Source organism: Aquarana catesbeiana, linkage group LG07 (assembly GCF_042186555.1).
Source record: "Aquarana catesbeiana isolate 2022-GZ linkage group LG07, ASM4218655v1, whole genome shotgun sequence".
Taxonomy (NCBI): Eukaryota; Metazoa; Chordata; class Amphibia; order Anura; family Ranidae; genus Aquarana; species Aquarana catesbeiana.
Genome location: NC_133330.1, coordinates 89,134,239 through 89,150,486, shown reverse-complemented (window position 1 = coordinate 89,150,486; position 16,248 = coordinate 89,134,239). Strand labels below are relative to the sequence as shown.

Below are 16,248 nucleotides of genomic sequence, written 5' to 3'. Positions count from 1 at the left end.
GACCGAACTGGTCTGACAGAACAAATCCATCGGACAATTCGATCGTGTGTGGGCTTCATCGGACCTTTTTTGTTGAAGAATCTGTCGGACTTTAGAAATAGAACATGTTTCAAATCTTTCTGACGGACTCGAGTCCGATCGAAAAATCCGTTCGTCTGTATGCTAGTCTGAAGGGCAGCTATTCGCTACTAGCTATGAACTTCCCTATTCTAATCCGGTCATACGTCATCACGTTCAAATCGATCGGACTTTGGTGTGATCGTGTGTAGGCAAGTCCGTTTCGTTGTAACGCCATAGAAAAGTCCTTCGGAATTCAGTCTGATGAAAAGTCCGGTCGTGTGTACACAGCATAAGGATGTAATAGCAGAGTATCACTTTATTGTAATGAGGATGTTCCAGTGAAGAAAGGGCTCTAGACAATAAAGTTTATTATTGTGTAGCACCCTCTAGTGTTTTCCAGGATAGGTTTTGTTATTCTGAAAAAAAATTCTGAAAAAAAAAAACCACAGGCTTGGCTGCCAGCCAAGCCTGTGGGTTTTTTTTTCAGGGTCATGTTGAGTGACTCAGGGAGGGCTGGGTGACTCACAGGCAGCATCCCTGAGACCTCCCCCCACTTCTGGAACTTGCTGGAAACTTCTTGAAGAATGGAAGCAGAGGTGAGGAGGAGCTGGGATCAGTAGCCACAGGAGGACAGCTGGGCACTAGTACTTTGCTACACAAACAAGGGGCCCGTGGTCCCTGCCTGTAAAGGGCATTTGCTACCTATCCAACAGTGCCAGCTGGGAGTTGTACTGCTTCAAGCAAGTATTGTGCTGTGGGAAGCTGAGGAGTGTAAATAGCTGTACAGAAGAGGTTGTCCCTGAAAGTTCTACTAAAGTCAAGTAGTCATCCCATATTACCCTTTTCCCTAACCAAGTTAAACCCCTTAAAAAAAATACATGTAGCGCCTATCCAGATTTTCCGGGAGCCTGATGGTGACTACTTTGTAGTAGGGATGGCTGACATACATTCTCAGGGTGCAGGTTTGTGGACATGGTGGGTGATGAACAAGAAAGAAATTGGGCGTCAGTCACCTTTATGCTATAAACAATAGAGAATTTTATTTCTCTGAACAGAAAAAATGTGGAAGAAAGGATCGGGCACAGGACACCCTTAATAGCAATCAGCAACAGGCAGATTGGCAGACTCCTTAGACACAAATAGGTGAGGTAAGGCAGACAGCAGTACAGGAATAAGAGCCTTTTAGCTGAACCAGCACATCTGTATTTCGTAGGACAGGCTGTCTCCCCTAGTAACTGAACTTTACTCATTGCTTCATGCACAAATCCCCTTTGGACGAGTTCTCTCTTGAAGTCGTCCCAGCCACTTCATAGCCTCTTGCTCATGAAGGGTCACCCCTGGTGCTTCTTTACAACTCCATCCCTCTAGAATCGTTTCCGGATCTTTGGTAGGCTTTCCTCTGCATAAATTTGAACACCCGGATAGGCCTAGCAACCGGTAGCCACCTGGATAGGCCTCAGGTTTCAGGCTTACCAGCCAGGAACTGTATACACATCCACCCAGGCCGAAGCCCTGGGCAGGAACACTGACCCTGATTACCTGACTTCTTGGCATTAAATAGCTTTTTCCAGTATGCTTGGCTGCAAATATGAATGGCTAAGAAAAGTATGTTTATCCACTTTAAGAACGGGCCTATTTTTCAAACTTGTTTTGTACAAGTTAAAATCATTTTTTTTTTTTTTGCTAGAAAATTACCCCCAAACATTATATATATATGACGGTCATTGCAATACTTTCTGTCACACCATATTTGTGCAGCGGCCTTACAAGCGCACTTTTTTTGGAAAAAAATATTTTTTTTGCATTAAAAAATAAAGCAACAGGAAAGTTAGCCCAATTTTTATACTGTGAAAGATGATGTTATGCTGAGTAAATTGATACCTAACATGTCACGCTTCAAAGTTCCGCCCGCTTGTGGAATGGCGACAAACTTTTACCCTTAAAAATCTCCATATGCGACATTTAAAAAATTCTACAGGTTAAATGTTTTGAGTTACAGAGGAGGTCTAGGGTTAGAATTATTGCTCTCGCTCTAACAATTGCAGTGATACCTCACATGTGTGGTTTGAACACCGGTTTCATATGCAGCGCTACTCACGTATGCGCTCGCTTCTGCACGCGAGCTCGAAGGGATGGGGCGCGTTTACAATTTTTTTTTCTTCCTTACTTTACCTTTTTTTTTTTACACTGTTCTTTAAAAAAAAAAGTGTCACTTTTATTCCTATTACAAGGAATGCAAAATCCCTTGTAATAGAAAAAAATGCCTGACAGGACCTTTTAAATGAGATCTGGGGTCAAAAAGACCTCAGATCTCATATTTACACTAAAATGCAATAAAAAAAAGTTGTTTGAGAGAAAAAAATTAAAATAATTTGCTTTAGGAGCTATCGGCAGAGATGACGTTTTGACGGGTGGGGGCCATCTTCCCCTCACTCAGCTCCATACCTAACACGGAAGAGGACCCGATCGCCTCTACTACTGCCGGTGGCTCCAGTAAGCATTGGAGGGCACAGGAGTCTGAATCTGCTGCAGAGATCACTTTTATTTGAAAGTGGACCGCCCGTTGAAGAAGAGGATACCAGGGTTATGGCAGCTAGCTGCTGCCATAATAACGGTAATCCTCTTCAAAGTACCGCCCGTATAATGACGGCAGGCGGTCCAAGTGATTAAGTATACTGTAGCTCATCACACTAACAGGCAACAGCGCCCCCTACTGACAAAAGGGAGAAACCATAATGGAATGGAATTAGCACAGAAGTCATGTAATCACTAATACTAGAAATTAGCCAGGCTGGCTACTGCCCAGCACAACAAAATTTACCTGTAGCCCTACTCTAGGGACAAAGGTGCCGCACTCAAAACAAAGCACTGGACTGTCCCTTGCCTCAAGTGTGCTGTGAAAATGAGGTTTGCCTGGCTATGCAGGGTGGGGAATCCCTTTCTACTTGCGGCTCCTTAGGGGGTGCGCAACAATTGAACCGCTAAAGATATCCAGGGAACATGGCAACTTTTTTGAAGCTCCTTTGTTCAGCTTCAAAATACTGAGTCATGCGGTTGAGTCTTTCTGCCCCCTTGGATGCTGTAGGCCTTTTACACTTTACTGATGTGAGCAGTGCATTACTGTGCAGCTACAACACTCCTGGTCTCCGTAGATTGGCTACATTCCATATTATAAAAAGTTGCCCCTCAGTTCCATTGACACAAAGCCCTTCCCCTTTCCACTAAGCCGAGTCTGCTCTGCTACCATTCTCATCATTTTACCCTGGGTATCAAATTCCTGTATGGAATTCTGAAAATCAACAGCTATAGGACTAAGGGCCGGTTCACACCATAAATGTGTGATTCAAAATACAATTCAGTTGCAGTGCTATTTCAGCCGTTCATTTGAATGGGCTGAAATCGTCACACTTGGCACCCCACTGCAACCTTCCTAATACACTACCCCCTCCTCATCCTCATCACACCTGGCACACCACTGCCAGCTTGTTAACACCCTACCTCCTGTCATCCTCATGCTCATCACACCTGGCACGCCAATGCCACCTTGCAAACACCCTACCCCTTGTTATCCTCATCCTCATCACACCTGGCACCCCACTGCCGCCTTGATAACACCCCACCCCTTGTCATCCTCCTCCCTCCTATAACCCACTGCCAGATTCCAAACACCTGCATTGACAAAGCAGCTTATTCCAATGTTGAGAGGACAAGGGTCTCTACCCCACAAATGTGTGGTGGTGGGTAATGTGGTCTGTGGACGGGGCATATTGAAATATGGAACACTATGTTAACAATAAAGATGCCACCCCAGGGGAATGATTAAAATGTTACTAAACCCACAACAGTAAGATCAGTCTGTACAGTATATGCAGTAAAGCATGCTTGTTATACCCCTTAGTGTGGAACCTAAGGGGTTAATCCTCTGCAAAACGGCTGTTCAATCCTGTCTTCTCTGATCATCTCCTTCTTCCACAGACTCCAAAAAATAACCTAATATTTACAGAGTCTATATAGTCAGGCTGCTCAGTTTGGTGTGTATTGGTAGAGAGTTTTTTTTTCTTCGGGGGGTGCATGTGATCAGCACAGGGCCAATCAGCACTGTCCAGACATGTCCCGACAGAGGATCAGGGGTCTTGAAGCCTGATAGGACAATTGTGGGAGAAATGAAAACTCCTCCTATAAGCTAACAGCACACACTGATAGAAGTCACAAGATTGCTCTAACTGCTATATACTGCTGATGGGAAAAGCTATTTAGCTGTTTATATTTACTAAAACTATTGCATTTCCATGTTCTGTGTACTGTAGGAGACCAGATATAGTGAATGCAGGATCTGGGTTTAGTAACACTTAACAATGACACCCGCTGCAGATTGCAAGTACAATGTGTTTTGAACGCAGTGTGGGAAATGCACACAGAACGCAGGTTTCCTACACTGCGTTCTGGTGTCAACTGGCCCTTTAAAGGATAACTCCACTTTCATGGGGAAAAAAATAGCAAATAAAGAAAAAAAAAATTAAAGCATATACAATTGAGACACAAGTCATATTGTATTTGAATGTTAATACAAAATACCTTTCCCCTTCAATCTGCAGCTATGTAATTTTCTGAAAATGCAATTCTATGCACAGAATGAGTACAGAATGCCCCCCAGAAATATAATTTTCTGCTTGTGTGATTGGCTCACCAATTTTCCCAGAAGTCTGCCCTAAGATATAAGTCAGATTTCAGGCACCCCCTGCAACAAAATTTTAATTTTGGTGACATATTTCCATTAGGAAATCACGTCTAAGGCTCCATTCACACCAATGCGTTTTTTCATGCTTTTTGCAGAAATGCAGGGCATTTTTTTCACATGGGTTCCTATGGAACACGTTCACATCAATGCATTTTTGTGCCTCTGCGTTTTTGGAAAGGGTCAGAGACTTTTTTTAAACTCAAAACAGTGCTTTTTTTGCTTTTTTTGATCAACAGACTTCAATGGAGATGCTGGAGAAAAGCATGTAGTGCGTTTTTACAGCGATTTTTTTTTTTTTTTTTGCAAATCGTGTTTTGCATTTTTAAATCTGTACAACAACAAATTTTCCAAAGAAGCACGAAAAATGCAAGTCACTGCAAAATCGCTGTAAAATCGTGATAAAAAAACACGGAAAGCACAGCAAAAAGCACTGTAGAAATGCTCAAAAGCAACCTGCATAGGTGTGAATGGAACCTTAAGGGTACTTTCACACTGAGCCAGTTTTCAGGTGTTTCTAAAAATAGCGCCTGAAAACTGCCTCTCAAGCCACCCCAGTGTGAAAGCCTGAGTGCTTTCACACTGGGGCGGTGCGCTTGAGGGACGGGAAAAAAATGTTGCAGAGTGCGAATGCTAGGTCAATTCAGATCAGACGTTGTGGAGTAACAGGAACTGACTTCTTTATTGGAACATACCTGGCAAGAAGTACACAAATATCACCTCACATGGTAAGAAGAACACAGACAGGAAAAAGAAACCAACAAGTACAACACTATACACAGGAAATACAACATATGATAGAAAACTGCAGAGCACAGCATACCACTGAGCATTAGCGACATCTAGTGTTCTGTTTGAGAACTGCAGTTAATAGGCTTAGCTGAAATCTGTTGTATCTCCAACACCCTTTCTCAACAGTTAAGGCTAATGGGGCGTACACACGGTCGGACTTTTCAGCTACAAAAGTCCGACAGCCTGTCCGACAGCCTGTCCGACAGACTTTCGACGGACTTTCGACGGACTTGCGGCGGACTTTCTAACGAACAGACTTGCCTACACACGATCACACAAAAGTCCATCGAATTCTTACGTGATGACGTACACCGGACTAAAATAAGGAAGTTGATAGCCAGTAGCCAATAGCTGCCCTAGCGTGGGTTTTTGTCCGTCAGACTAGCATACAGACGAGCGGATTTTTCGACCGGACTCGAGTCCGTCGGAAAGATTTGAAGCATGTTTCAAATCTAAAGTCCGTCGGATTTGAGGCTGAAAAAGTCCGTTGAAAGTCCGGAGAAGCCCACACACGATCGGATTACCAGCCAGCTTTAGTCCGTCAGCGTCCGTTGGACTTTTGTAGACGAAAAGTCCGACCGTGTGTACGCGGCATTAGTCTGTTAAACCTATCTTCTTTGTAAGCCTTGAATGTCTTTCAGCGGTCAGGAGCTTTGTAAGGATATCTGCTGTCATATCCTCGGTTGGACAATAAAGTAACTCAAGAAGACCTTGTTCTTGAAGATCCCTAAGAAAGTGAAACTTCACATCAATGTGCTTGGTTCTTGAATTAACTCCTTCCATGTGCGCAAGTACAAGGCATCCTTGATTGTCCTCATAGATTTCTGTTGGTCCCAACTGTGTTTGACCCAAGTCTGTTAATAACTGTCTTAGCCATATAACTTCTTGGCTTGCCTGCGCTGCAGCGACGTATTCTGCTTCAGTAGACAACAGTGTAACAGAGTTGCTTTCTACTAGTCCAACTGATGGCACCACCTGACAGAAAGAATAAGTAGCCACTGGTAGATTTTCTGTCACTCGTGTCTCCTGCCCAGTCAGCATCCACATATCCTGTTAGGGTGATTTCATCACTTGCTGGTAACTTTAACTTGTAGTGCGAAGTCCCTTTCAGATAGCGAATGATTCGCTTTACAGCATTCCAGTCCTTTTTACTTGACATCGAAACCTTTCTGCATAGGATTCCAACAGTTGCTGCAATGTCCGGCCTTGTAGCAGTAGTAAGGTACAGCAATTTCCCTATTGCTTTTCTGTATTGAGTATTAGTAGGTAATGGGTTATCTTGACAATTCATCTCCTTTAGGTAGTTGGTTTCCATGGGAGACTTTACCGGTTTGGCGTCTTCCATTCCAAATTTTTCAATTATTTCTTGTATTTTGTGTCTTTGGTTCAGAAGAAAGCTGCCATCTTCCTCTCTCTCGATCTGGATACTGAGGTAATTCTTTATGTTGCCAAGATCTTTGGTGTCAAAGTGCTGATTTAGTTTTTTTCAGTATTTCTGTTTCATCCCTTTCTTGCTCAAAACAAATCAGGATATCATCCACATAAATGAGCATATAGACCCATCGATTTGCCAATCTCTTTGTGTATAAGCAGGGGTCTGCTTTACTCCTTAGAAAGTTTTGATGTGTAAGCACTTCATTTATTTTTATATTCCAAGCCCTGGCTGCTTGCTTTAGACCATATATACTCCTGCGAAGTTTGCATACTAGGTCTGACCTTTGTTCGTCTTTGAATCCTGGCGGCTGTTCCATGTAAATTTCTTCTGTTAAATCGCCATGTAGAAACGCAGTTTTCACATCAAAATGTTTCACTTGCATTTTCCTTATGGCAGATATTGTCAGTAAAATCCGTATTGTAGTGTGCTTGACTACTGGTGCAAACGTCTCATCGTAGTCCTCTCCGTATTTTTGAGAATAGCCCTTGGCTACTAGTCTTGCTTTGTACCGTTCAATTGTGCCATCTGCATTGTATTTCACTTTAAAAGTCCATTTACAGCCTATGGCTTTCCTTCCGGGTGGTAGTTCTGTAAGTGTCCATGTTTTGGTGTCATGCATGGATTTCATTTCTTCCTCAGCAGCCTTTATCCATTTACTTGCTTCTTGTTCTGGAAGTTGAGATATGTCTTACCAGCTTGTAGGTTCATTGATACTGGCAGTTCTTGCTTGAGAGACGCATAGGTGGTTTACCCTTATTTTCTCTTGTTGAACGTCTCGTTTTTGTGTCGGAGTCTTCTTGTTTCTGCTCTTCAGTGCTAGCTGAGTCTGCACTTACTTCAACTGTTTGTTCGGAAGTTACAGAGATGGGCTGGTCAATGTCAGTTTGCTCTTCTATTCTCATTTCTACTGTTGTCATTACATTGTCTCTTAAATCTTCAACAAAAGTTATGCTGTTGCTAATGGTAACCTTGTTGTTTTTGGGATTTAGGATTCTGTAACCCTTAACATTGTCACTGTATCCAACGAAGATACCTTCAAACGCTCTGTTCTGGAGTTTGGTGCATTTTTCTTCAGGTATGTAGATGAATGCTTTGCATCCAAAAACTCTTAGGTGTTTTACACTTGGCTTCTCATTGTGCCATAGCTCATATGGGGTTTTCTCCACTGTTCTGGAAAGAAGTCTGTTCTGCAAATATGTAGCTGTCATGGCTGCCTCACCCCAGTATTTTTGTGGTAGTCCAGAGTCTGCCAGCATACATCTGATCATTTCAGTCAGAGTTCTGTTCTTTCTTTCAGCTACTCCATTTTGTTCTGGTGTATACGGGACTGTCTTTTGATGTTCTATTCCATTCTGTTTTAAGTACTCTTGTATCTTACTTCCTGTGAATTCACCTCCATTATCGCTCCGAAGTATGAGAGGCTTCCTCTGAAACTTGTTACTGGTCTTTGTTATATAGTCTTTTAATTTGTCAAACTTCACTCTTGTGTTGCATTAGGTAGGTGACTGTGTATCTTGAATAGTCGTCTATGAAAGTCACTATGTACCTGTTGCCTCCAGGTGTGGGTGGGTTTAGAGGACCACACACGTCACTGTGAACTAAGTCAAGTGGTCTTGAAGCTCTTCTGACTGACTTTGGGAAGTGTTGCTCTTGTTGCTTTGGATTTAATGCAACATTCACACTTAACAGTAACTGGACAAGGGGATACTGTTAGATCCCTTGTCAGATTCCTCCTTTGTAGTTCCTGTATGCATTCTGGGTGTCTGTGACCTAGACGTCTGTGTCATATATGCATACAGTCATTGTGCTTGTGTGTACATAGTCTCACCTTTTCCTTCACTGTGTCAAGGTGATATAGATGATCATCCAGCTTGGCACTTGCTATTGTCTGTTTGCCGTTTAGAATAGAACACTTGTCACCTTGGAATTTTACAGTGAGTCCTGTGGCTGTTAGACACTTCACAGATAAGAGTCCTCCTTCTAGATAAGGAACATAAAGCACATCTTTCACTGGTATGGCTAAATTGTGTCCCGCATCATCCAGACATACAAGGGTTCCATGCCCATGTCCTTCTTTTGCTTCCATCTGCGAGATAAATAGTTTCTTTGTTGTTCAGATCAAGTTCTGTGAAGAAACTTTTATCACTCGTCATGTGACTGGTTGCCCCGGAATCGATGCACCAGCCTTGGCATTTGTTGTTGCCTGTCGTTTTAAATGTGGCATTCCAGTTTCCTTCCCATGGATCATTGATTATGGTTTTGACCTTTTGTTTAGCATAAGAGGGACGTTGTCTCATTTGCTCTGCTTTCCATATAGTACAGTCTTTCTTTATGTGTCCCTGTTTGTGGTATCTGAAACACACTCTGGTCTCTTTCCTGTGTAACTTTGCATCTGTAACTTTAAGAGCGGTTCTGGTGTCGGTTTCTGTGGAGTCATGCACTAATTCCTTTCTTCTCTGATACTCATCTATGAGCCTGGTTTTTACAAATGCTAGCGTCAGATCTGTCTCAGGTCGTGTCTCCAGTGCATTGATTAGTGCAGTATATGTATCAGGCAAACTGCATAACAACATGGCTGCAGTGTGACTGTCTGTTATATTCTCCCCGATTGATCTGAGTTGCGCAATCACTTCCAGCATTGCATTTATATGCTCCTGCATGTCCTGTTCTCTGCCAAGTCTCATTTTGTAAAGTGTCCGCAGCAAAAACAGCTTGCTGTTTAAACTGGATCTTAAATGCAGTCTTTTCAGTACATCCCACATGCCTTTCGCTGTGTCCTTATGACGTATATGAATGAGCTGATCATCCTTCACTAGTAAGCTTATGGTGGCCAGTGCCTGTCTGTTTTTCTTGTCCCAGTCCTGATTATTATCCTGTGGCATCTCTGTGGTGGTAACCTCCCACAAGTTATCTCTGGATAATAGCATTTCCACTTTGAACTTCCATAACTGATAATTGTCATTGTTCAGCTTGGCCGCTGAGAGTTTAAGCTCTCAGTTTCCGGCCATTTTTTTTTTCCTTTATATACAAACAGTCTTACTTGTCTGTAGGAGATGTCACTGGAAACCTTCCTTATGTCGATCTCCGCATCAGCCACACTGTCTTCCGTTCAAGGCTTTGTTCTGCCTGGGCCGCACCTGGTTGTATGACTTTATCCGGACACTGGGCCCATAACCTGTTGCAGAGTGCGATTGCTAGGTGCAGCGGAGTCAGTTCAGATCAGACGTTGTGGAGTAACAGGAACTGACTTCTTTATTGGAACATAACTGGCAAGAAGTACACAAATATCACCTCACATGGTAAGAAGAACACAGACAGGAAAAAGAAACCAACAAGTACAACACTATACACAGGAAATACAACATATGATAGAAAACTGCACAGCACAGCATACCACTGAGCATTAGCGACATCTAGTGTCCTGTTTGAGAACTGCAGTTAATAGGCTAAGCTGAAATCTGTTGTATCTCCAACAAAAAGTCCTGCAAGCAGCATCTTTGGGGCGGTGTGGGAGCGCTCCTAAACTGCCCCTGCCAATTGGAATGAATGGGCAGCGCTTCCGAAGCACCTGAAAAAGGCGCTATTAACCCCTTCTTCCTCCGCTAGCGGGATGTTAAAAGTTCCCCACTAGCGGCCGAAAAGCGCTGCTAAAACAATGGTAAAGCGCTTTACCACTAACGGACCCGCCAACCCAGTGTGAAAGTACCCTAAGGGATGCAGGCCCAGCTTTCCACATTAGTGACCTGCAGGTGCGCGGCTGATTGATAATTATGAAACCACTCCCTTTAGACTCACTTTCCAACATGGACACAGACAAACCCACAGGGATTTTTTCAGAATAACAAAAGGTGGGAATCTGCAACAAAGGTTGTTATAATCCTTGCAATGTACATAGATCACTCAGAGGGGAATGTTTTTTTCTCAACAAAAGCGGTGCTCACTTTACCTATGTACATGCATATATGCTTTTTGGATATAGATTGTAATAATCAGTGTATCAAATGCCTTAGCTCTTTTATGCTTGATGTAATATGACCTACTTGTATATTTGTACCTATAATTGCGCTTATACTGTATGTTGAGTACAAGTTTACTGCAAAAGTATTACTCTGCTTACTCTGTATATTTAAAAAATTATTGATCTAAAATAAAGGCCCTGTCAACATAGAAAAATAAATCCCAAAAGTAAATGAAAAACCCAAAATACGCTGCTTCAAAAAAATACAAAAGCCAATTTTTTTTTAAAGTGTAAAAGAAAGTCTTGCAGCTAAAAGTAATCAATGATTACAAATCAACCACAAAATAATTTTAACACCTTCCTATCTGGCCTATAGCAGATTGACGGCCTCTCAGAAGGCACCTCTCAGGGGCACAATCTGTCACCGGCTGTGTTCATCGGACACAGCCAATGACTGATCACAATACTGGCCTTCTGGCAGTATCATGTGATCGTAAATCAGCTTCAGTCAGTAAAAATATTTGCTTATACCAATTCATTGGTATAAACAATCATAATGTGTAAAAAAAAAAAAAAATAATCCTGATTACTTCCCCAGAGTAGTATGGTGTTACTATTGGTCTGGTCACAGTATGTTAAAAAAAAAATGTAATAAAAAAGAAAAAAACGATTAATAGTTTTTTTTTTTTTACATACTGTAACCAGTTAGTGTCCCTGATCACTGCCACATCAGTTATATGGCAATGCAGTATTGCACTGGTTACAGTATGTGAAAAAATACAAATTTGTCAAATGTTTTTTTCTAATATCTTTATTTTCAAAAAAATTGTGACAAAAAAATTGCCATGCCTCTTACTAAATACCTTGGACTGTCTACTTTCCAAAAAGGGGTCATTTGGGGGATGTTTGCACTGTCCTGGTGTTTTCGGGCCTCAATAAATGAGTACATCAGGATTGACTGATTTTCAGATATACTGTACATACCATAGTTTGTGAATTCTATAACTTTCCTACAGACTAAATAATAAATATTGATTTGGGTTGTTTTTACCAAAGAAATGTAGATAGAATACATTTTGACCTAAATTTATGAAGAAAGGTTATTTATTAGCAAAATTTTGTAACAAACAAATTAAAACGTGTTTTTTTTTTTTTTAAATGTTTTTTTTTTTGTTTGTTTAATTAGCAAAAAATAAAGAAACCTAGTGCTGATTAAATACCACCAAAATAAAGCTCCATTTGTGTGAAAACATTTTTTATGGGTACAGTGTTGCAATTAAATATATGCCGTGCTGTGTCCCAGGAATACTACGCTAAATTAAAATTAAAAAAAATGAAGTGATCCTCCTGGTTGAAAAGGGCTAGGGGTAAACACAATCAATAGTTTTTTAATTAACAATCACAATCAATCTCACAAATCCTTATAATATCATGTCCATATAAATATTTTCCAAAATATATATAATTCATTTGTGCAGCCCAATGTGTAAAAATAAACTGTGCTTAAAACATCTTCACAGTGATATCTTCTTATGATTAATCCATGTCGCACTTCTAATATTGAATTCTAAAGTGCTCCCCCTCCACCAGGTGTGCATAAGTTTGTTCAAATAGCGCTTGTGTCCCCTATTCCCATCTTATGGTATCCTCAATTTAGATATCATATATTCATATTCATAAATTGATGAATGATTAAAAAAATGAATACTTTATTAGCACTGAGCCAAATGCACACTTACATTAAAAAGGTGCTTGCAGTGCACTACTCTGCTATAAAAGCATGAAAGTATAAAACCACTAGCGCAGATCGGCAGTATGCTATGGCTGTAAAGTTACCACTCTCGGTCAATCACATCCACAATCAGAGCGTTGTGACATCAATTACCCCTCCCCTAGGTGTTACGCCACAGGATAAATCAATAGAATCCCCCTGAGGAAGCCATGTGACCCGTAGCCGCTTACCGCATAGGGGCATATATATTATTTAATTGTTTATCACACAAAACATATGGGATTGTGTTAAGTGCCAGCAGCTCACAAACATGTATTAGGCGCACATAGCAGCTCACAAGATTTCTTTATTGTTTGTTTACTTCGTTGTATGACCGCACAATTGTCATTCGAAGTGTGACAGCACTGAAAGCTGAAAATTGGTCTGGGCAGGAAGGGAGTAAAAGTGCTCAGTTTCGAAGTGGTTAAAGTGCCCCAACAAAAAAAAAGGGTTAGGTGCTCAGAAATGGATGAACAGAAATAATAAATCTTTGGCAGCTAAAAAAATCTCTCCTATATGTGAGTAAAATGGGGAGAAGCTAGGGATTTCAACGTTGCAGAAGAATCTTCTGCACCGTTAAAATCCCTCGTTTCTAAGAACCGGAGGGTAGGACTCCAAACAGGCAGTGTTCGTGACTGCCACCAGAATGTATTCCTGCAATCACCATCAGCAGGCTTTCTGAAGTGTTCTCTCCACCATATGCTTTGCTAATTAATAGTCTAAAATTTTACCTTTCTGTCCTCTGTGACTGCACCGAAATGGCCTTGTCAGGGTTTCTGTGCCAGTTGCTGGTTAAGCGGTGATTAGCCTGAGAAAAGGTTACTGTGGGAATTGTAGAGTGTTTGATGATATTAATTCTCGGCCTGCACATCCCTTGAGGAAGCAATTCAGCGAAACATGTCGGGCTAATGTGCAGCCTTATCATCTGAAATATATCTGCGCTTTGAGTGACCACCGTAACTGTAAAAACACTGCGATACCTGTGAAATATTTGTTTTTCATATGCCTTTTAACCTTGAATGTATATTAAAAATTATATTTTTATTTATTACCATTCCTTTTTTGTGGATTCTTCTGCACCGTTAAAATCCCTCGCTTCTCCCCATTTTTTACTCATTTTTTCTTTAGGGATGTGGTGCCAACTATTTTGGGTGTTTCACCATTAATCGGGACCAATTTTTTGTAACTCTCCTATATGTATTTTATCTGTGTATTTAGCTGCTTGCCTAGAGTGCACCTTAAAGGATAAGTTCACCTGTTGGAGCATATTACACATCACACCCAATCTCCCCCCCCCCCCCGCTTATGACAGCGCAGCGGGTAGGGGATCTTCTCCCCGAACCCTCTGTCACTTTTCAAAAACAGTACAACTCTGTGGGGCTCAAATCTGTGAATAAATGAGCTGCAAGTCCCATCTGCCACCGCAGCAGACAGCTTGTAGTTCTCAATGAATTGCGAGGGTACTGATGAGCAATCTCGTAGTTCATTGACACTTGCGCCAGCTTTTTAACTGTCTGCTCATATGGAGGTACAGGCAGGTGAGCTGGAGGCAGTGTTTGAAGGAGTCTGACTTTGCACCCACGATATACTGATTGCAGTTGCAATGCTCTACAGGCTCATCAGAAAAATAAATAATGAATGCACATTTTTTTCCTGCAAAAATACAGTGGGGACGGAAAGTATTCAGGCCCCTTACATTTTTCACTCTTTGTTATATTGCAGCCATTTGCTAAAATCATTTAAGTTCATTTTTTTCCTCATTAATGTACACACAGCACCCCATATTGACAGAAAAACACAGAATTATTGACATTTTTGCAGATTTATTAAAAAAGAAAAACTGAAATATCACATGGTCCTAAGTATTCAGACCCTTTGCTCAGTATTTAGTAGAAGCACCCTTTTGATCTAATACAGCCATGAGTCTTTTTGGGAAAGATGCAACAAGTTTTTCACAACTGGATTTGGGGATCCTCTGCCATTCCTCCTTGCAGATCCTCTCCAGTTCTGTCAGGTTGGATGGTAAATGTTGGTGGACAGCCATTTTTAGGTCTCCCCAGAGATGCTCAATTGGGTTTAAGTCAGGCCTCTGGCTGGGCCATTCAAGAACAGTCATGGAGTTATTGTGAAGCCATTCCTTCGTTATTTTAGCTGTGTGCTTAGGGTCATTGTCTTGTTGGAAGGTAAACCTTCGGCCCAGTCTGAGGTCCTGAGCACTCTGGAGAAGGTTTTCGCCCAGGATATCCCTGTACTTGGCCGCATTCATCTTTCTCTCGATTGCAACCAGTCGTCCTGTCCCTGCAGCTTAAAAACACCCCCACAGCATGATGCTGCCATCACCATGCTTCATTGTTGGGACTGTATTGGACAGGTGATGAGCAGTGCCTGGTTTTCTCCACACATACCGCTTAGAATTAAGGCCAAAAAGTTCAATTTTGGTCTCATCAGACCAGAGAATCTTATTTCTCACCATCTTGGAGTCCTTCAGGTGTTTTTTTTAGCAAACTCCATGTGGGCTTTCATGTGTCTTGCACTGAAGAGAGGCTTCCGTCGGGCCACTCTGCCATAAAGCCCCGACTGGTGGAGGGCTGCAGTGATGGTTGACTTTCTACAACTTTCTCCCATCTCCCGACTGCATCTCTGGAGCTCAGCTACAGTGATCTTTGGGTTCTTCTTTACCTCTCTCACCAAGGCTCTTCTCCCCCGATAGCTCAGTTTGGCCGGACGGCCAGCTTTAGGAAGGGTTTTGGTCGTCCCAAATGTCTTCCATTTAAGGATTATGGTGCTCTTAGGAACCTTAAGTGCAGCAGAAATGTTTGTGTAACCTTGGCCAGATCTGTGCCTTGCCACAATTCTGTCTCTGAGCTCTTCAGGCAGTTCCTTTGACCTCAGGATTCTCATTTGCTCTGACATGCACAGTGAGCTGTAAGGTCTTATATAGACAGGTGTGTGCATGGGCGTCCGCAGAACTTTTTTCAGGGGAGGGCATCATTTTAGGGTCACCCATGTGCTGTCCCTTTTCGACAATGTCATTATCACATTGTCATGGTCAGAGACAGCAGGCGTAGTACAGTCCCTAGGATAAGTAATGGATAATGGTTGACATACCCTCTTACCAGACCCAGTGAAACTACAGCAGTGATCCCTCCGGCTGGACGATCGCTCACTCTGGGGCTGTGTAGCGTGGCTCTCTCTCTGGCGCTGGGTTTCGTGGCTCTCTCTCTGGTTGCACTGAGTAGCGTGGCTCTCTCTCTGGTGGCACTGGGTAGCGTGACTCTCTCTCTCAGGTGGCGCTGGGTAGCGTGGCTCTCTCTGGTGGTGCTGGGCAGCGTAACTCTCTCTGGTGGCACTGGGCAACTTGGCTCTCTCTGGTGGCGCTGGGCAGCGTGGCGCTCTCTGGTGGCGCTGGGCAGCGTGGCTCTCTGGCTTCTGCCAGCACATGCCTCTTTCTTTGTCCTGTAGCATTCACTCCCTCAGCTTTTTTCCAGGCTGCAGTC

General features: G+C 42.3%; 1 protein-coding gene and 1 pseudogene across 9 annotated transcripts in view; one reads left to right on the top strand and one right to left on the bottom strand.

The window, feature by feature from the left end:
* Positions 1–10,430, bottom strand: part of LOC141103159 (uncharacterized) — an 84,625-nt pseudogene extending 74,195 nt beyond the window's left edge.
* The window catches only part of CHL1 (cell adhesion molecule L1 like), a 290,056-nt gene that overhangs the window by 46,833 nt on the left and 226,975 nt on the right, over positions 1–16,248 (top strand). The window lies entirely within an intron of this gene.